The sequence below is a fragment of the Cyanistes caeruleus genome, chromosome 3, assembly GCF_971803275.1.
Source record: "Cyanistes caeruleus chromosome 3, bCyaCae1.hap1.1, whole genome shotgun sequence".
Lineage (NCBI taxonomy): Eukaryota > Metazoa > Chordata > Aves > Passeriformes > Paridae > Cyanistes > Cyanistes caeruleus.
Genome location: NC_141703.1, coordinates 43,265,579 through 43,288,447, shown reverse-complemented (window position 1 = coordinate 43,288,447; position 22,869 = coordinate 43,265,579). Strand labels below are relative to the sequence as shown.

Below are 22,869 nucleotides of genomic sequence, written 5' to 3'. Positions count from 1 at the left end.
CTTAGATACTATTGATTTCAAGTTGAAGTCAAAAAGTAAGATCACTCTCAGATGCTACATCTGTCTCTGATGTTATTTTAAATGTGAACCAAAGTGTATAAACAATTTTTTAAAAAGATTATGGTTCTGAAATACATCTAGATAAATCAGTATGGAAGTAAACAACTAGTTTTTTTTCATGTAATTAGACTATGTATAAAAATAAAGGAACTTGTAAGCCCTTAGTATCAATTACTATTTCAATACATATTAATGTCTTGATGTAAAGTGAATGATATGTTTTTCAAAAGTGTTTAAAGATAAAATAAAATATAGGCATTATATTATTTTAAGTGGCATGTTTTCATAGTCATTAATCTTTTTCTACATATTTACCTTAAAACAAATGCACATTGCCAAAATTTAGGGTCTTATAACCAAATGCATACCCCCCTCGATTTATTCACAAGAATATTCTAAATAAAATTCTATGATCTACTAAACTGTTGATCTATATTTAAACTGGAAAATGTAATGCACCTGTACAAGTGTTTCTAGTTGTCCCAGTCAAAAAAGCGCTCAAACACCACAAAGTATTTAATTAAAATGACATTTATCAGCACTAACATGAGAGTTAAAAGAAAACCAAACAGAAAAACCAGAGTGCAAAGTGTAGATGACCTTACATCGCTTCCATAACCTTCCATGTATTGTTGAATTGGAAGGATCTGCTATTTGGGGAAGGCACATGACAGAGATCAGGTCCACTTAGATTTTCCTTGGCTCCCTGTTCTTTACAGTTTTGATAGCATGCTGTCAGAAGAAAAGGAATCTATTTGTCATTTCCACGGTGGAGCACAAGGATGTTCACATGAGAACATCCTGCTTTACCTTAACAAAGAGAAAAGGAATTGTAGTTGGTGTAGTGTCATTGCCAAGTGGGAGATGCCTACTGTCACAATCTGTTGGCTACCTTTATCCAGGGGCCAAGGAGGATGTTTGGCACTCACAGGCCTGAAGGCAAAGAGCTGTTCACAGCATCTGACAGACTTGCACGTATTCATCCTGACTGTTGGGTGGATCAGCATCTCCTCATGCAACAGTCTCCAGTTAGAATCACTGCTCTCTGGGATTCTGAAAGTGTAGGTAAGTAGAAAATTAAGGAATTAGTACAGTACTTTTGGAACTACATCTCTAGGAGAAAAATAGTTAATATCCTAAATATTTCTTAGATTGAGATTCCTTTGAAATTTTATTGATTTCTTCAAAATCAATGCCCAAGTAAGGTGTTTTTGTTTAATTTTCTTTCTTTCTCTGAAGTGTCTGTGGATGTGATCTGTGGAAAGTCTATTAGAAGATTTACCAAATGGAAAAATGTTTTTTTCAGAAACAGTTCAAGTGATACCTTTTTACTATTTACTTTTGTATATTTCTTCCTCTGTTTGTACAACAGATGCATGTTTTCAAGGTAAATAAACCACAGGAAGTAACAAATTCCTCTGCAGGATAAAAGGGAAAACCTTTCCAAATGTAGATATTCTCTCTGTGAAACTGTTTTCATTTAGCCTGAAAATCAAAGTCAGCATAGACTAACAATATTCATATTTCCATTTGCTCTCCCTCTTATGCTTGGTTTGCTTTTAAAAATGCCTCTGTAAATTAGGTTTACAACAAGCTTTAAATTAATTAAATTTAAATTATTTAATCAGCTTTGTTAATAGTGTTTAATAAAGTGTTGACTGCTGAATATTTTAAAATACAGTCTAGAATCAGTTGTATTGCTCTAGCTTTTATATCAACATATCTCTCTGAAAACTGTGTAGTTGGGAATGAGTCATTGCTTCATTATTAGACCTAAAAATACACAATGAAAGCTGCTGATTTTGGGTCCTTCTTGTAACAAATCAGATTTATTTAACCCAAATGGAGTTTTCTTTATGCAGTGATTGATATCGGTCTATTTTATCCAAGAGCATACAACGTCTTTTTCCCAAGAAAGTTCATGAATTACAACATGGTTTCCATCTGGAAATTCCTAATTCGTGGCAGTAAACATTGTAACACAGCTGTTACAGCTCAGAGCAAATAATACTTTGTATCTATATACACTTATCTTTACACTTTATTTCAGTTTCAGTACAAGATGAGAGATGTTAAAGGTCCCTTACTTTTATAGCAACAGAAGGAAACAATAACTATAAAACATGACACTATTTCAAATATCAAACTGAATTCCTCTGATGGTAAATTTTAGGTGAGAAAAGACATTACACACCAAATAAATCTTCACTGAAATTACGTTAGATTCTCATGCTCCACAGATTCAGGGGTGGCTGTGTGTGAACATTTCCATTAGATGTTAACTTCATAAACAAAGGATGATCATTATATCATGTTGTGAAGACAAAAGACAATATCTAGGGATAAAGCAATATACTGAATTGGATTTGTATTTCCAAGACTGACAGTATATAAAGTTTACATTATGTAAAGTTCTTCATAATGGGGATTTTGCAGAAGCATACTAAGATTGTTAATGATGAAAAAGATCAGTAATAATATTCCATTGAAATATAAACAATTAAACTTAATCATAAGATAACTCAGATCTCCAGATTCCATCAACCATATTGAATAGGGATGAAACATAATTGTGAAAAAGTATGTCTAGTGTCTAGGGATCTGAAGCACTCTTGTAAGCCTTAAGATTCTGATACAGGTTTTGGAGGAGACTAGAGTATTTCTGTATCACTAGCATCCAGCCAGGTGGCTTTCTCTAATGAGCCTCAAGTCTTATGAGACGCCTATGACGAAACCAATGAACTGTGGATTTGTTTTAATTTGAGTATCCTGATAGTGTAAACTTACAACCAACAGGCATTACATCTAGACACTTCAACTTAGGAAGATATGGTCTGGAATTGAATTCCATCCTTGATTTCTGTAAACTTACTGTAAACTTTCTGTAAACTTACTTTTTTTCCCCCAAATATTATTCACCTTTTTGTTCATGTTATTCATTTGCTTGTAACCAAAGTAACCTCCAGGAGACGTTGTAATTAAGTTGTCCAATAACATTAAGTTTACACAATCAGATATATGACCAAGTCTAAAGATTAATGTAAAGTTTCAGATGAGCTCTATATTGTCTGACAGTCATCTTCATCTTAGCCTGACCCTCTGTGCCAACCTGACCTTCCAACACTGAGGTGGCATTTAGAAGTAATAATCACAGTCACCAAGCAATTCTAGTTCTTCTATTTGTGTAACATAAGCAGAAATACCAACTGAAGCAAACAATAGGTTACTTTCCTACAAACAAGCTTTCCAAAAAGTGTTTCATCTAAATGCTTTGATAAAATACCTTTTCCCAGGACTTGCAGACCCTGATCTATCATGATTAAGCATTTCCTTGAGATTTTTAGTGAAGTCTAATAAGCTCTCTTCACTTTGATACTAAAGACATTTCATGGCCATGAGGGAAAATAATGTAGTTTAAAATATGTCAAGACTGAATATTCAGTCCTTGTTTGTTTCACTGAGATGGCAAGCAATATAATCAAATGTGCTATGCCTTGCTGGCACTTGAACACGCTCTTTTTATCTGGAAGTGTACCTGTGATATAAAGTTTACCATAAACAATATTCATCCCTTTCTTCTCTAAGTGCCATCTTATTAGCTAAAAGCCTGCTGCCATATGGTGAAGCACTACTGACTGAGAAAGAAAAAGAAGGAAAAAAAAAAAAGCAATTGAAGCAAGCTTCTAAAGAAAAATCTTTCAGAAGAAAATTTTATATGATGTTGAGTAAAAAATTCTGACATCCAAGTTTAATATTTAAGTTAACAAAAAAAAAAAAAACAAACTAAAAAAAGAAGACATTATTGCACATGGGAAAAAATAGAAAAAATATTAATAAGCAAAAAACCCCAAGGAATAATTGTACATGTTTCATGGTGTCCCATTCTCAGTTTGAAATATGCTGACAAAATTTTTCACCCATAAATTGAAACGTTGCCAGAAATGTTGCATTTGGATGAGGTAAAACTACTGGTTGGACTAGTCTGCCCAGCTTGATCAAACCATTATGGTAATTTGCAAATTTCCAATTAATCCCTACTTAGGTTTCATGGTTTAAATGGAAGATGCTTGCAGCTGTGTTCTGAAAGAATTAATCACTGAAACTTAATTTACTTGATTGGAGTTGTAATTGTATTGATTAATTAGCTTACTTTCACCTGTACAGAGATTATTCAGGGTACCTACCTCTTTAATCTAAATTAAGTGGAAAATCTAGAACTGAACTACGTAGGTATACATACCATAGGTCAGTGTTTCAAGTTGCACACTCAAGTTACCCACTTTGATTCAAAGTTACTCTTTGTATTACAGTGCCAGTAACATATGATACTGAGAAATACTGAGGTATTTCTCAACTTGACAGTAGCTAGCGAGGGAGTCTATTTAAAAAACAATAGTTAAGAAGCAACACACTTGCCCAATAGGTGCAATGTTGTTGTCTGGTGAATTGGGAAAACAACTAATGTAGCTTGGCCAAAAATATCAAAAATCAGGAGGAAGTCAGTTTCTTCTTTTATGAGAAGTCACATCCACACAGTTTGGAGGAAACTAATTTGTTTCTATTGAAATTAATACACTGAGAGTTACCAGCTTCTATATTGTTTCATATATATTTTATTTCCTATCTTATTTTTTGTTAAGTTGCATAGGTCTTAATTCTAAGAATACTAAACTTGATAAAACATTTTATAAACCCTCTATTGAGCTGCTTTCGTACATTTGTTCCAAGTAATCATGGAAATCTTAGAAATCATAGATAGTCTTGAATTGGAAGGGACCTTAAAAATCATCTAGTTTCAACCCCACCATCTTGGGAAGGGATTCTTCCCCACTAGAACAGGTTGCAGCCCTTGTTTCATGAGAGCACAATGCTCTGGCATATCACCTACTCCTCTCAGTTTGGTGTCGTTTGTCTCCTTGTGGGGGGTACAGCCTATCCCACTGCTCAGATCATTAATGAAGATGATGGATAGGACCATACCCAGTACCTCTGGGGCACAGTGCCCATTACTGGCCTTCAGCTACACCTTATGTTGCTGATCACCATCCTCTGGGCCCAGCCACTCAGCCAGTTTTCAATGTCTGCCTCGCTGTCTGCTCACCCAGCCCACCAACAGCTTGTCTATGACAATCTCATGAGAGATGGAGTGAAAGGCCTCAGTGAAGTTTGGGTAGACATTATTCACTCTCTTCTCTCATCTATCAGGACAGCTACTTCATTATGTAAGTTTATCAAGTCAAGCCTGATTTCCCCTTGGTGAATACATGCTAACTATTCCTGATGATTTTCCTGGTATTCATGTGCCTGGAAATGATTTCCAGGGTTAGCTGCTCTCAGGGACTTAGGTGAGACTAATTGAGCTGTATTTCTCCAGTCCCTTCTTTTTCACTTTCTTTAAGGTAAGATTTCAGCTTCCTTTCCTTCAGTTCTCAGCCACTTCTCCCAGTCACCATGATTGATCAAAGATTATTGAGGTTGTCCTTGCAATGTCATCAACCACCTTCCTCAGCACTCACATGTGCTTCTCATAAGGGTCTGCATATTTATGCATGCTCAGTTTGCTTCAGTTAACAAATATTCAATTTAAATATGAATCCAACCTAATTTTTCATTCTCTGTGCTCAGAAGAAATCTGAAAGATCCACACAGAAGTAATATTGAATTTTGATTAAACATTAAGAATTTGTGGGTTTTTTTTTTCTCTCAGGGAGGAGATTTTAGAAAACAATTTTTTAAAGAAAGTTTTACCTTACTAGGCAACCTGTAAATTTAACTGTAAATGTTCCAGTGATACCTGATTATCTTTACTTGTCTAATGAGACTATGCATAAATTATAGAAATAATATTATCTAAATTGTGATAATATAAAAAGGGGAAAACAGAGAAGTATAAAAGTTGGTCTTTGGATCAAGAAGTTTCTTTTGGGTTCCTGTGGCTCTATGCATTAAGAGAAAATTGGAAAGTTCAGAAGAGAGGGATAAAAGAAGTATCTCAGATTCTCTCTGATCTGAATGAAATGAAGGAAACACAGGGTTGAAAGAAGAAACTATTTATCTGTTGTGAATGTGTCAGCTATTCTCTCCTGGATCTTTAGAGTCAGTGGAAAGAAACAAATATTTTAAGGGCATAAGTGATCTAACCTACTTTTAGATATGTCCCTTGAGATAAATCATGACCTTTCAACACTTTGTTTTCTCTCAGCTGGTTATAAAAAGATCCAAGGATGACTAGCGTAGGTCTGGAGATATTTTTCTTGTACTTTTATAGTTAGACAACTAATCCCATATGTTTTTTTACTTCCAGTGAGAAAAGTCCTGAACTGAGATAAAGACAGCTTAATAACTGGAGCAAAAACCTTGCATGCAAGCAAAGCAAAAAAAGGAATTCATCCATCACTTTCCATTTGCAAGCAGGTGTTCAGCCACCTCCAGAAAAGCATGGAAAAAAGAATCCTCTGGGGGGACCTCATTGCAGCCATCCACCACTTAATGGGGGATTATAAAAAAGGGAGAGACACTTTTAACATGGGCAGATAGTGACAGGGCAAGGGGGAAGAGGTTTAAACTGAAAGAGAGTAGATTTAGATTAGAGTTTAGTAAGAAATTCTTGACTTGGACATTAGTAACTGGAACAGGTTATCCAGAGAAATGGTGTATGCCTCATCCTTGTTCAAGGCTGAGCTGGATGGGGCCCTGAGCAGCCCAATCTAGTGAGTGGCATCCTTGCTCGTGGCAAGCAGCTTGGAACTAGATGGCCTCTGAGCATCACTGCACTGATTTTACCTTAATGTGCTAATGGAAAACACTGTACAGGGAGACAGGTTTAAATACTTTAATATCTTCTAGTCTAGTTCCATACATCATAGCTGCAAATAAGCACTGAAAATTCATTATTCCAGACTTTATTTTATAATCTGTGAAACTAGACTGTAGTTGACCCACTGTATATGTTATTTTGATTTTATTCTCACCTCCAAATTGCTTAAACAGTTTGATTAAAAAGAGAAGAAAGTAAACAAACAACTCTTCCTTTAAATTTAAATTTTTGTGAAAATAAAAAAATCAAGAACAGTATCTCATCTGTAAAAAGAAAAAAAAGAAAAAAGGTTTAGATTTAACTCAAATAGAGATATTTGTTTTCAGAAATATGATTTTAGGGTCCTGTAGTATGGAAATCCCAGTCTTCCTTAAAATAAAAAGAGGTAAGTTTTTTAGATGAACCATCAGTCGTTTTGAGATAGAATTAACTTTTATCTTTTAATGAACTGAAGAAAAACCAAGACATTATTTTAGACTATAACTGTGGCCTAAGGAAACTGAACTCATATAAAATGAAACTACCTGCAAGTATCTAAGGAATTTTCACTATAGAATTTAGTGTTTTCTTTTAAACTCATTCTGAACCCTTGATTTTCTATCCTATTTATCTGTCATTTCAGACCCTGTTTGCGGTCTTTACCACATGAATTACTTTTTTCCATGACAGAGTGACTACAAAGGGAGAAGCTCTACCCAATTTAGATAAAAGCTCTTCAGTGTCACTTGGCATCAGATTACAAGCTGGTGCTTTATCAGCATTTATATATGGATATGCATGATTCATGTTCCCAAATACTTTAACACCGGACTTTTTAACATTGATGTCTTGACGTTATATATTCATTTCACCAAGTTGTCTTTAATGCACTGAAATATTGCTTTATGTTTAGTGTGGATTGCCTAAATAAGGCCTTTTCTACATCTAGACCTAAAAGTATTTTGAATATATTGGAAAATAGATAGTATGAGAGTATCAGAAGAGGTAAAATCAGTGTGCTAAGCCTGTAGTAAGCCACATTTAGTGTTTTCTTTTCTTGCTGTGTTTGTTGTCTTATTTAAATGATCTTATTTTGGCCAACTCATTCTTTATGATGACAGCCAAATCACTTCTTTTTATACCTGCATGGAGTTATTTTACTTAACAAAAAAATATATTAAATGTGTCTGTACAGTCAGCTGATCTGTTTAGATTTCTAGTGGAGTTTTTACATGTATGTGTTATGCCTATATATTTATTTTAGCTAAGTCATTAAGCTTCTCCTCTAGGAAAAAACTGAAAATTAGTTACCTTCACCTCAAATAACACAGTCAGTTTGATAAGTGTATGAGGACATGAAAATTGTCTTCTAACCAAGAGGACAAGAATAGAGTTTTTGTAATTTAAATTTACTCAATGATCAAATACATAAAAAACCTGCCCTTTGGTAATCTTTTGGTTTTGTATTTGTTTTGTTTCTTGAATTATCTTCTGCTTCCATAAAAGAAGAACAATGAACAGATTTTTTCCCCTGGGCTAGTAAACTTCCATGACTTTTCATATTCCTGCCTTATAAAGTCTGCCAAGGAAAAATGCAGGAAACTAAATCCCACATGCTGCAGTATGCTATTCAGACTCCTCAGCCAGAGATTAATCTTACTTTTTTTACATGGGACAACTAGTCACTAAAGGGTGCAATGTCTCTGCCATTCTCCTGTTGTATGAAAGAATGAGAGTATTGTCCGAACACTTCTTGAACTCTGTCAGGCTGGTGCTGTGACTCCTTCCCTGGGGAGCCTGTTCCAGTTCCCAGCCACATAGAACCTTTTTCTAATATCCAACCTAAACCTCCCCTGACAGAGCTTCAGGCCATTCCCTCAGTCCTGTCACTGTCACCAAAGAGAAGAGATCAGTGTCTGCCCGTCTCCTTCCCCTCACGAGGAAGCTGTAACTGCAATGGGGTCTCCCCTCAGTCTCCTTCAGGCTGAACAGACCAAGTGAGCTCAGCTGCTCCTCATAAGGCCTCCCTTCCAGGCCCTTCACCATCTTTGCTGCCCTCCTTTGGGTGCTCTCTAATAGTTTAATGTCTTTCTCATATTGCAGTGCCCAAAACTGCTCCCTCCACTTGAGGTGAGGCTGTCCCAGAGCAGAGCAGAATGGGACAGTGCCCTCCCTTGCCTGGCTGGCCATGCTGTGCCTGATGGCAGCAGGACATGGGTGGCCCTCCTGGCTGTCAGGGCACTGCTGACTCATGTTTAACTTCCCAGTCACCAGGACCCCCAAGTCACTTTCCACGGTGCTGCTTTCCAGCATCTCATTCCCCAGTGTGTACAACCAGCGTTGCTCCATCCCAGGCGGAGAATCTGGCACTTCCCTATGTGCACTTCATATGGTTGGTTCGACTGAAGTGATTTTTTTGTTATCAGTACTACTTTACATGCTTAGTTTTTTCCTCTTGGCTGGATCTATATATATTAAGCAACCTTATAAAATCAATAAAATATAGAACAGCCACCTGACAGAAATTACAGTAAATGGCAATAAAATAAGGGTACATTGAGAACATAATTACAGTTCCAGGATCTCAGTATTTGTCTCTCTGTTACATTTACATGATAAAAATGAATTCTTATATTTAGAAAATATGTTATAATTACCAGAACATGAATTATAACTAGAATTTCATATTTTGTTCTGGAAACTGAAATTGAAATTTTGTTACAAGATGACTCTGTTGTTCAATTAACTCTACAATTTTATTATAGTAACTCTTCTGTACATATATTTCACTGAGAAAGAAAATTAGCGTCCTATCTCCATGGAAATTTGTTAGATTTTGATAAATTTGGCTAATGAAAGTGGGCTGATAACAGCAGGCCATCAAAAGTTATAAAAATAATTTTCAGACTATTAAAAATATTTTACTAAATTTATTATATGTTTTCTAATTATAACCCATAAGATTGTTTGATACTGTAGCATTTTGAAAACATAACTTTATTGAAACCTGGGAAAAAAGGTAGATCATACCATCAGATCATATGAAAAGAACAACAGAAATGTGAATATACAGGCAAATAATTTCTAAAAATGCTCTATGAAATTATTTTCTAAACCTGCAAGGGAAAAAAAATTCTCATTCATGTGTACATCTCAGCCTCCACTACTAAATGAAAGCTACTGATTATGCAGTATTTTTCTAAGTCAGAGTTCTATAAAAATATTTTCCTATGAAATTAAAATCCTGACAGCTGCCTTTCTCCAGTTTGACAGTTTTTTCTTGCAGGTGCAGGGACTTCTAAAAGCTTTATTTAGGGAATAGAACTTGAGGAAAAAAAATCTGTGGAAGTTTTGAAATTATGCATCTTTTACTTATAAAGATTAATACAATATTCATATGTACTGAAATGTTAAAAAAAATTACCATTTTGTCAGTGTCTTGTATTCCTCCCAAAAGAAACCTTTAGAAAGAAGTTTATAAGTGAGTTTAAAAATATATTTATTTCCCTCACATTTGCAGTGAAATACACTAAGCAGATACTGCAACTCAGCTCTGGAAGCAATACATGAATCTGAATCTCTAGAACACATTCACAACTCTTTTTTTTTCTAAAATAGAGAGAAGACCAGAAATTTGTTCTTAAAATGATAGAGTGGGAAACAGGCTTTACCACAATATAACAGTTAAAAATATATTAATTCTCCCTATAAAGTGAAAAGATTGTAGACATGAAGAGTTCACATCTATTGCTGATTGTTTTATATTTCAAATGGTAATGCCTGTGATATGCCTTATGTAAATGAGGATGAATACATAGCACATGCAAAATTGTGAGAAGAAATGTATCAGGTGATAATTTCCTTCACAGTCTGGTGAAGTTTGAACCCATCTTGCTTGAATGAGAATTCCCAAACATACAAAGAAAAAGTCCTTTTTAGTATTCTTTAAGCTTATTTTTGATATCTTTGGGCAGGAAAAAACATTTTAAGTAAATAATATTTCTCTTTGTTGACTACAGAGGGCTTCCAAGTGACTGGCTTTACAGTCAGATGAATATGAGTCCCAGCAGTTTGGAAAATTCTTGTTATTTTTGAAGTTCACTACACTGCAGAACTGAGTGTCAGTGTAAAAATCAACAGTTTTCAGCCTTGAAAATAAACTGCTGGTAATTTTGCCTTTACTGTAAAAAATACAGAAATTCATCATTGCATTTGACTGATTTAAAATTTGAGGAAATAGCTGCTGAGTAAAGATCAGGAGATAATTTAATTCTAATGTCAAGGAAACAGCCACTTAAGATTTCTGAAATTGGCCTTGGTAAAACTAAAACCAGGAAAACCATCTTTTCTTCCCATCATTTTATGACTGATCTTGAACAATTAACTTGAAAAATTGCTGTTAAAAAATCCAAGTTCTAAGTTATTACTGGAAAGTTAACATAAATTAAGATTATTACTGAAAAAGCTGTTTCTCTGTGATGTCAAAGGTATGAGTATATTTTTTTAAAAATTATAATGGAAGATAAGCCAACAAGTAAATTGAATTATGTTACCAGACAAAGGCACTTCTAACTTTCTGTGAAATGAAGACATCTTTTCTTTTCACAAGAGTCAGTAGCTATCAAGGTTTAGACAAAAGTTTTTTAATTGTTCCTTAATAGAGATTTGTGTCTACCATACATTGATCCCCATTATCATCCCTATTATATTGGTTAAATTACACTTTTCTGTATTATCTTGGTACTTTTTGAATGAATGAGGTCTTTATACAACACATGTGCTCTTTGTGCTATCTATCATCACATATCAAACACCTTTTACAGTAAATTAATGAGCAAAGCATTTTGCTTTGTTGCTATAGCAATATACTGCAAAACTATTCAGTTATGTGTTAATTTATATTATTAAAGTGAATTTTCTTTAACATTTTATGTTTTTCATTTTATATGGATAAAGATAATTTCAGAATACCATAAACAATTTCCAAGATATCTCAGGTTCAGACATCAACAGAGTAATTATAAACTCAGTTTTTGTCCACAAAAATCCAAGAGAGCTTAAAAATAATTTCAATTTGGTAAAAGTTCAGTAGTATATGGCAAGAGAGCATTTAAATTGACTGCTTGGTTAAAACTAATAACGTCAAGAAAAAAGCATCTGAAACTATCTGAAAAGATGCAATATTCTGTGTTCATTCTACTGAACCAATTTTCTTTCCTAGACAACAACAAATCTGATTTGAAACATCTTTTATGTTCTACTGTAATGTCACATACTTAGATAATGTATTAGTAAGGGTTTTTAATTTTAGTGCTTTAAACCGTGCTACAGGGACAACTGATGGTGCAGACAGCCATGATACAAGGTCTACATATTTCTTAAAACCCTTTAGTTTAAAATTTAATGATGAATGGGGATGGTTCTGTGGAAGAATTGTTGGGATTTAACAGTGACCTAGATAGCTGTTATGTTTCAGAGCAAGTCGTTCAACACAACAGAATGTCTTTATAATGTATTTTATGAGATCAAACTTGAGTAAAGACTGTCTTTAAAATATTTTTACTATACTAATAGAAATTTGACTTACCTTTTAATATATTTTCATAGAAGAAAATGTTGCAGACCAATAAAACCTTGCCATATCTTTTCCATGGTATCTCCAGGCAATCATTATTCCTTCCTCTTTTTATTTTATAAAAATTTCTATATCTGGTTCTTTTTTGATCACTACATTTCCGGTTATGTCACTTCCGCTATATATTTAAGTAAGCCACAAAAACAGCTTATAGCTTTCTATAACCTTATGTCATGTCATCTGGAGCAGAAGATTATCTCCTCTTGCTCCAGTGAGTGGAAGAGTCATTGACCAACTCCTATCAGTGTTTCTGAAAGATACTCAGAGTCCCTGAGAAATCAAACCTATTTTGATCACTTGATGAGTTTGGTCTGTGTTTATAATATATGGTGTTCTTTTTATTTCTGCTAATTTTATCTGATTATTGAAACTGCCACAGATAGCTGTGAGCATTGAACGTGATTTTCTGCAGTGTAAGTTTTTGTGCTTACAAAAGGTGCAAGGTGCCTGTTCCTTCTTGACTCCAAGAAGAAAGGCACAAACACTTGTAAGGTAGAGAAATATAATAGACAAGAAAACTTACTAGAAAGATTATAAAATCTTGTATACCTTCTGATGATGAAAACCATGAGATGCTACAATATTAGTCAAAGCACTATTGTCTAGGTCTATCCATGGAGAGTTTGTCCAGCTATAGGGTCTTGCTCCCCTTTCAGGATCCTCTGTAACAGCAATCAATCAGTCCTAGAATAAGGACTCATCTTTGAAGAGTCCCTTGGAGAATACACTTTAATATTATCTCACAATGAAAGTTACAGTTTCTGAGTGGATTCATCTAAGTTTTCAAGTAGACTCTCTCTATGTGTTTATGGTTAAATACATATTTATCTCTAGGTACATTGAGTAATTGTGCAATAACTATACTCTCATTATTAAATAAAATATTGATTAGATACGCTGACCTTAAGAAGTAGTCACATGGTATCCATCATGTAGAGATGTAAACCTGGATTATCCATTATGTGCATCACTAACTCAATGTAAAATAGCCCTTCTGGTTGACAACTACATAGGTTCTGAAGGGTGAATGTTTTCGGCATCTAAGAAAGTATAAGAAACATTTTTCCCCTAGCTAAGCATTTTCCTGAGATGTTTCCTGTACAGATCATCTAGCTTCTTCTAAGATGTAAATCTAAACTGTGATTAACTACTTAAACTAGGTGTAAATCAACAACTCAGATAATGCCTGTTGCCACAATTATTTTTAGCAACACAGCACTGAAATGTATTATAACTGTGAGGATATACATAGTCACTTTAGTAGTTTTTAATAAGGGAAATAACTGGGAAAGATAAAAATGAAAACAAAACCTGTACAGCCACTCTGAGGTTGCATCAGTTCACTAAGAAATATAATGTAATATTGTAATTGCACTTATCTACACAATTAAACTGACTAACTGGAAAAAAATGGAAAGAAAAAGCATTTATTTATATTTATATTTTATTATTTATAATATATATTAATATATTTTTCATAAAGAATAATTTGTTTGCATATGTAATTACAATGTTTAATAATGATTAAGAACTGAGCACCAGCAATGCGTATTGAGAATTTGAAAAAAGATCTGGGTTTATCTGGTTTTCTGTCTTTAACATGGTCACACTAAATTTCCAGTTTCCTAAGAATAGATACATCTGTAGATTCATTAGCAGTATAGATCAGGTCCTGCAAGTGTTCTGCAAGGTAGATAATACAATTCAAAAATCCATCTTAAAATAAACCATATAGCCAGCAAAAAAGAAATAGAACTTTACATAAGTTTCAAAAAGCCTTTTCTGTCAGGAGGATTTAAAATTCTATTTTTTTGTCAGAATGATATGAATATAGAATGATTAAGATCATAGCAGTGGATGTTTACAACATTTCACATTATTAACTGTTTAATAATTCTAAATGACAGAAGGTTAACAATAGTGAAACACAAATTTGCAAGTGGGAGAAGTTGGATGAAGATGTAATGCAAGGAAAAAAATCAAATTGGAAAGAAAAGTGAAATCCCCCCCATAAAAACAAAAGTTTAAATTATTTAAGATGGCTTATGTTAAGTTAGACATTATCAGGGACTGTTTATTGAAATGGCAAGAGATGTCATGGTCACTTTCTCTTTATTACTGGAACAGTCACATAACTTGTACAGAGATAACCTGGATGTACCATCTTTTTATTGACAGGACCACCAGTGTTTAAAACACAGACCTAACCTTCCAACATATCAAATAACCATTCAGCGTAGCATGTAGGCATATCTCAGTAAAAAATGTGATGCCTAAATTATTTAAAAATTAGACATTAAGTAAGCTTCAAATATTTTTCTGTGCATGAGGTTTTTTCAACAAGAAAAAAACATGTTATACAACTCACCCTTTTATCTCCAAATAATTCTTCATGATAATTTTCTACTTGCACATTTCTAAAGCAGATGGGAGATTACAACACCCAGGGTTGCTCTTGCATGATAATTTCCGTCTGTAGGACTTTGATACTAAAAAATATTATTATTATTATTAATATTATTATTATTAACTCATTGTTGCTATATACTAAATAATATTTGGAGATTATGTTATAAATATTAAATTATGACATATTACTTAAGAAAGAAACTGGAATATATTTCTAGCATAAATACTGAAATTTAAATTAACAGCTTTGCTTAAAATACAGGATGGTTGTGAAAGAGAAATTTCTAAGGGGATTACACATTTTCTAACAGTTTATGATACATTCTATTGATGTTCAGCTTGAAGATTTTATTTTCTAGATTTTTGGTAAGTCTGTTAGTACTGCAGGGCTATTCTGGAATAACTACAAAATTTAAAACTGATTATTTGAATACTATTTCTGAAAGAGAGAATAACCCTTTCAGTACCTTTCCTTCAGTTATTGAATTGATTAATATATTTTAGGATAGTTAAGACACCCTTTCAATGTATCAACAGTTGTTTTCTATTATATATTAAGTAGCAACAGTTGTATTTATCACCTGTACTGTTGCAGTCAAAATTATACATAGAGAAAATGGAATTCATGTCTAGAACAAGGTCAAGTATCATTTGCCTAAATAAATTCTGAGTTACCAAACTGAAATGGAGCAAAGAGTCACATTAGTCCAGTTACAATAACACACTTTGAATTAATCTAGGAAAATCTTTATTATAATAATACATCAATGAGTATTAAACGAAAGTCCTTATTGCACCTGTCCCTCTGCCACAGGGTTGTGCTCATTATCTGTGATGGTCCCTGGATCTTCAGGTTTCCACTGAGAAAAGCCCCATCATCAATCACCTCCATCCTTCCTTCTTTGCTGGGAAGTGGTCAGCGATGTGTATAGAGCACAACAATCATTCCCAAAGTCCTACAGTCTCTTTGAGACCATTTTTAGCCTTTTCTTTCTGTAGTCTGTTTCATTCTTCTCTGGTTGTTTCAATGTCTAGAGGTCACTGTCTGGGTCTGCTTGGCTTGACCTTCTGGCATGATTTAGCCACAAAAGGACCATACAGATACTCACTCCTACCCCAACTCCCCAAAGTCCCCTCCCTTCCCTCAGTGTGTTAGAGAATTGAGGAAAAAAAAAAAAAAGTAAGCCCTATGGGTTGAGACAAAAACAGTTTTATAATTGAAACAAACTATAATATGATAGCAGTAGTAATGAAAATGAGAATCAGCACCCAAAAGAAGCGATGCCACAATGCAATTGCTCACCACCAGCTGACTGATGCCATGCTTGCTCCAAAGCAGCCCAGTGTCTCCTGGCCAAATTCCCCCAGTTTATGTGCTGAGCATGACATTCTGTGTTATAGACTACCTCTTTGTCCAGGTTAGGTCAGCTGTCCTGGCTGTGCTCCCTCTCAGCTTCTTATGTACATGTTCACTGGCAGAGCATGAGAAACTGAAAATTCCCTGATTTAGGGTCAACACTACTCAAACCCACCTAAAATGGTGTGCTTTATTCTCATCTTAAATCCAGAACACAACACTATGACAGCTACTAAGAAGGAATTTGCCTCTATCCCAGCTAAAGCCCCACCATCATCACCCTAGAGGGTTTGTCTGCCCTCAAATCCCCATCACAAAGTCCGTGGACCTGGCCCACCTCCCTCACAGCCACATTTCTGCCCCTATTTCCCTTGCTGGACTAGCTTTCTAGTTGACCTTCAGCCTAGCCTCATGCCTATGTCTCTCCAGCCATTCTGGGGCTGTTGGACTCTGGTTCCCCCCACTAGGCCTGATCCTAACCATCTCCCACAGGCTAACACCCTGTCCTGACCTCAGAGGCACCTGGTGCCCTGTGCCCTTCCCAACAGAGGTGCCCGATGATGTCCTGGGCTGTGGCACTCTGTAACAACAGAGTGCTGTTTGTTAAATAGTGACAGCTGTGGTATGTCATTAACCTTATTCAAAGACAGAACATGCTAAATCATAATCAACAGATAATTAAAAAAAAAATATTAAAGCTGGCTTAGATAAAAAAAGAAAAGCAACCTATATTTACAATACCTAGTATTTACTTATATTTGAAACTGAATTATTTAAATAATATAAACAAATTTTTTGTGTCCTAGAGAAATATGGCTATGATACCATTGCCAGGGTTTATATTTTATATATTCATCGTTCTTATATACACTATATCTCTGATTTCTTTTCAGTTGAATCTCTAATAACTTTAAGAGGAAATAGAAGCCTACAATTCACCCAGAACATCTTGCACATTTCAGTACAAGTCACTAATTCTTGTTATTGCATTGCTTCCCCTTAGTGAGCATAATACTACTGCATTAGTTAAGTTGCCTTGAACTTCAAGTCTGTTTAATTCCGGTTTTCCTAAAGGACCACATTTAAAAACACCCCATTCTCCTTCCCAGGCTCTACCTTCTTCCCCCTCAGCAATGCAGTGAGACAGGGAATGGGGGTTATGATCATATTTCTTCTCCTGCTGCTCAGGAAATCGAGTCCTTCCCCTACAACAAGATGGGGTTCCTCCCACAGGAGACAGCTCTCCACAAACCACTCCAGTGTGAGTCCAAGCCACAACCTGCTGCAAAGCCGTCACTCTTCCCTGGGGTGCAGTCCTTCAGGCACAGCTTGCTCCAAAGTGTGTTGCCCACAGTGGGATCCTCTCTGGTTGGGTCCATAGGTCCCTACCAGTAATCTGCTCCAATACAGGCTTCTCATGGGTTCCCAGCCCTCTTTTCAGCACCCATTTGCTTCAGTGGTGGATTTCTGTATCCCCATGGATCTCCATGTGCCTCAGGGGCACAGCTGCTTCGCCATGGGCTGCATTGTTAGCTGCAGTGAAAACTCAGCTCAAGTGTTTGTAAAATCTTCCTCTCCTTTCTCACTGACCTTGGAGTCTGCAGAGTTATTCCTTTGGCGTATTCTCACCTCATTCTTCTCTGGCCATAATTACCTCTGCGCAGTAAGTTTTTTTTCTTTCTTTTTCTTTCTTGAGTATGTTATCATGTAGGTGTTGCCACCATTTCTGATTGGCCAAGCCTTGGCCAGCAGCGAGTCCATCTGGGAGTCACCTGGCTCTGCTGGACATGGGGAAATGTCTGGCAGCTTGCCACAAAAGCCACCCCTGAAGCCCCCTACTACCAAAACCAGGACATGCAAATACAATATACCCATCTGTCTGACCAAGGGAAATCAGTAGATGTGGTGGCTTTGGATTGTAGCAAAGATTTGGTTTTTCACATGAAATTAGTATGAGAGGGTATTTAGGGGCTAATTTAATTTAACTTCTGCTGCAAAGTTAAATGGGAGTTTTGATAAAATAAAATATATATGTATAACTGTTTTTATTTTAAGAGTGTGAGACTAATATTGCCCCATGACTAACAGGTCAAGTCTAATAAAACTATCTGTCAATCAAATCAGAAAAGAGAGCATACAGATCAATCTTCACCCAGAAAATTAATGGAACATGTCCTAATATCAGTAAATAGAACAACAACTTGATCTTATATTTAATGAAATAGTTTTTTCCATTTTTTTGACAATTTTAAATATTTTTTAAATTCTATGTATAATTAATATATGCATAACATACATATAATCATATGCATAACACTATATATTTAATTGTGTAATTAAACTGTATATGGAAATGTAGTTTATGAAGTAATATTCATGCTTAGTACTGCAAAAAACCAAGATGATACAAACAAACTGCCTCACAGACAAGAATATCTAAATTGGTGACATCTTCTCTCTTCAGAGCATGTCAAGACATTTTGTTAACCCCAAAGAGATTTGCAAGTCTCCCCAAACTTTTGTGCTTATCAATGAGGGAAAATCCTTAATGACATCACCTGATAATAGATATAGACATTATGATAGATAGCTCAGAAACATTTCCATACCTTCTTGAAAATAAATGAAATCTCCCTTCATCGAGACTCAAAGCAAACTCCAACTAGGTATACTTCTAACTAGGTATACCTGTTGTCTAACTGGGATGGAGTTAATTTTCTTCCCAACAGTCCAGAACGAGCTGTGTTTTAGATATAGATTTTTGACTAAAACAATGATGATAACACATCAATTTTGTGGCTGTTGCTGGACCTTGCTTTCATGACATCAAGCTTTTCAGTCTGCTTCTACTGTGAGCAGCAGTGAAGATATGGGCAAGAGGCTGGGAGTCAACATAACAGTGAAAGTAGAAAAACAATGACAAAAAATTATTTCATGAAACGTAATTTTCAGCAATAAGATTGGGGAGATATTATTTACAAAGCAGCTGTTGCTCAGAGTCTTTCTGGGCATTGACCTCCTTGTGGGGGGAGGTGAGCAGCTGAATTGAAATTGCTTGCTTTTGGGGGTTTTTGTTTTGCTCTTGTTTTAGTTTTGTTTTGGTTTGGTTTGATTTTTTTTTCTCTTTTTTCTTACCTATCAAATGTTTTTCATCTCTGGCAGTGAAATTTCAGATTTTGCTCTTCTGCTTCTCACCCATCTTGCTGGTGAGGACAAGGAGTGAGTGTTTGTGTGAATGTTCAGTTTTTGGCTGGGGTCAAGCTACCAAAGTCTTGTTTAGAAGCCAACTTGGATCTTGGCAGTTTGTAGGTAATTACAGGTTTGATTGGACTGTGATAGTTCATTCATAGTTGTTGTAACAGTTTAGCAGGTAGTTGGCAGGTACCGGCTTGCTGTTGCTTGTCACAGTGTTGACTTCATAGCTTTTGATAGTGTTTCCTTTGTTCCTTCATCTGCTTCGCCGTGCACTCCCTCTCTTGATGTGAACTGAACCCCAAGCTGGCTGCATACAGCTATTTCTGTTTGTTCTGGTTTTTTATCATCTTGCCTGGCAGTACTGTGGTAGAAACTTGGCCTTTCGCCTAATCTGCTGTTTGGATCATGCACCGCTGTCATCTCAGTGCTCCAGGAATGAAATTGTGGAGATTTAACTCTTAGATTTTTCTCCTCTTTCCCTCTAGAATTCACTTAATGGGGGAATATAACAATGGCACTTCTCCCTTTTCCTCCTCCAGGATATGTGTTTCCTGCCTTGTTGCATTCACCCAAAACTCCTTGTGGGGGGCGACCCAGGAGTTCTGATTGGGTTTGAGCCCCTGGGGTTCAAAATATCAAAAACGACATTTTGAACTGCCTACAATTTCAGAATCTAGACACTGTTTATAGTAGATTAGTCTTATTTCTGTGAGTTTTGGTATTTGCTGTAACTGTTGACTACAGATTATCTTCAAGTCACACTAGTCTTCCTAGTCAGTCATATTCATCTTTTGAGCAAAGCTAAGTCTTCATGTTCTTGTCAAATATCAGATCAATCAGGACTACCAATCATTCCTCCATACCTCTTCTACATCTCTCTTTCAAGCACAGTCCTAACACGCAGTCACAGAACACCTATGAGGGTATTATCCTGTCTCTGTCATGCTGAGAAGTACTATCCTCCAAGAGTCTCATCTCTATTAGCAACAAGATCTGGCTGACACAATTCTGAAAGCTAAAGCCTGAAAATGATAGTTCTGAGAATAAGGGGATGTAGCTGCCAGAGTTTTGGGCTAGGGATGTAACTTTGGTTTATATCAAGGAAGACCAAGAAATAAATCTCTGTCTAACAGCCCACTGAGATTTTTTTTCATTTTATACATCCTGTAAAAGTTTCATGTGACATCATTTCTGAATTTCAAAATATCCTACTAATTTCACATGTTTCACTGATTTTCACTGTTGATGTTGAAATGCTTAAGACACTGGGTAAGCATCTGACTATCTTTCTCTTGGCTCTTAATTATTACTACTCACTGCCATGCTCAAAAATCTATTTAAGAAATGATGTTTTGATCATCAAAACTAGGTTATCTTTTGATTGGGAAGAAAATCATTTGTACTGGCTCTGGTTGAGATGGAGCTAGCCTTCTTCAGAGCAGCCCATATGATGATGCATTTTGGGTTGCTGGCCAAAAGTGTGGAAAAGACTCCAGTGTTTTGGGTATTTTGGGTATTGCTAAATAATGCTTAGAACAGATCAAGGCTTTGCAATTTACAAATTTACCCTTTTCTTTTTTTTTTTTTTTTTTTTTTGTTGTTGTTGTTTGTGGTTTTTTTTTGGGGGGGGAGTTTGTTTGCATTTTTTTTGTTTTGAGTCTCTTATGTGTTTTTTGTTTGTTTTTGTTGTTTTTTTTAGGGGGGAGGGGTGTTCTGGTTTTCCCCCCAGTTTCACACCAGAACTAGTGTGAAAGTGGCCAAGAAATTAGAGGGGAACATGGACAGCTGACCCAAAATTGGCCACTAGTAGTAGATTAAAAAGCAGTGGCATTGTCCTCCGAGGTGGCTGGACACCAGTCTGCTTGTGAAAGGTAGTGAATGATTGCCTTTGTATCACATTTATTTTCCTCTATCCTTCACTTTCTAAACTCTCTGTGTTGAACCATTATTTTTCAGGTTTCACGTTACTTCTCTCTTCCATCCTGCTTAAGAGGAGGAGAGAGACACTGTGTGGGTGCTTAACTACTGGATGGGGACAACTCATCAAGTCAGTTAGGAAAATTGTCAAAATTGTTACTTATAATATTAGTCTTTGAAATATTTTTTTGTTGTTGTTGCAGACTTGGTCACTGAAATATGTAACTGATTCAAATTTTCTGTTACTATAATTCTTGCTATGTTATAATATCTGCAATTTATAGAAATCGAAATTTTTTTTAAAAAAGCTCATTAGTGTCTTGATTGTAGCAGAAGTAAAAATTAGTAATTTTTTGAGAGTTTTATAAGTCAGAAGGTTTCAACCAAACATTATCATTAATTTTAGATGGCTTAGGTCTTAACCCTGTTTTTATTTTCCTGTTTTGCTATAAAAATTCCCTTTGCTATTTTATTAATTGGAATATTACTAGATGCTGAGTTAACTATTTGCTTAGGAAGTTGAGATTATGAGTTATAGATCAGTTCTTCCACTCAGTTTGCACTTCAGTTGCCTTATTTTGAAATATAGCAAAATTTGTTGATCAACTGAACAACTAAATATGGGGAATCAGTTTAATTAAAGGTGACAGAAATAGCAATATCAAGGTCTGAGAAAACTGAAAATATGTATTTTTCTGTCAGCATTAGCGAACTAGCTTGTAGCAAGATTGAGGAATTTTTGTTAATGTTATTTTGTATATCTGCTTATCATAAATGGTTATAGATTTTTCATTCCTTTAGGATCTCTTACATGAATAAAAACATTTTCTATAAAACATTTTTTCTCTGAAATTAATGCATTTCTTCAGTAATTAGATATGTCAAATACAAAAAAGAATGGAAGAAAAGGGAAAAAAATCCACAGAGAAAAATAAAGCCAGAATATGTCTATCTGTATCAGAAACAAGATTTGGAGGCTAAATCCTAAACAACACAGAGCACAGCACATATATACATTGGCTCCTGTGTAGAGTCGAGTTCATGTATTTAGTCCATGCATAGAAATGAAGCAACACAGCTGGAGCCACTGCCTGGAAATAACCTGTTATCAGAAACCTGGCATAATTGATGGAATGTCACAAGCGAGGAGCATGTGTTCTTCATTTTAATGACAACAACTTGTGTAGTAAGAGCATCTGGTGCCTGAGAATATGATTTTGCATATGTGTCAGTCTGTGCTTTTGTTTTTTTGCTCATTCAGGTACAACATGTAATTTAGTACAACATTATTGTGGACTAGATTTCACTAGACAGGATGTTTAATGTATTTCAGAAGTGAGAAAAGGATCTCTTACAAATTCCATTCTCAGTGTTGAAATGATAGTTATCATAGATTTGCAGAATATCCTAAATTGGAAGGGACCCACTAGAACCATCAGAACTGACCCAAGAATCACACCATGTACCTAAGAGCATTTTCCGAAGACTTCTTGAATTGTC

The 22,869-nt window shown here is 35.3% G+C and overlaps 1 long non-coding RNA gene across 1 annotated transcript; it reads right to left on the bottom strand.

The window, feature by feature from the left end:
• Positions 1-573: 573 nt before the first annotated feature.
• LOC147654119 (uncharacterized) lies at positions 574-14,972 on the bottom strand. The gene is made up of 3 exons (XR_015284476.1): positions 14,860-14,972; positions 953-1,113; positions 574-870 (listed from the first exon to the last, which is right to left on the bottom strand). It is a non-coding gene; the product is annotated as an uncharacterized LOC147654119 (long non-coding RNA).
• Between the last annotated feature and the right edge of the window lie 7,897 nt (positions 14,973-22,869).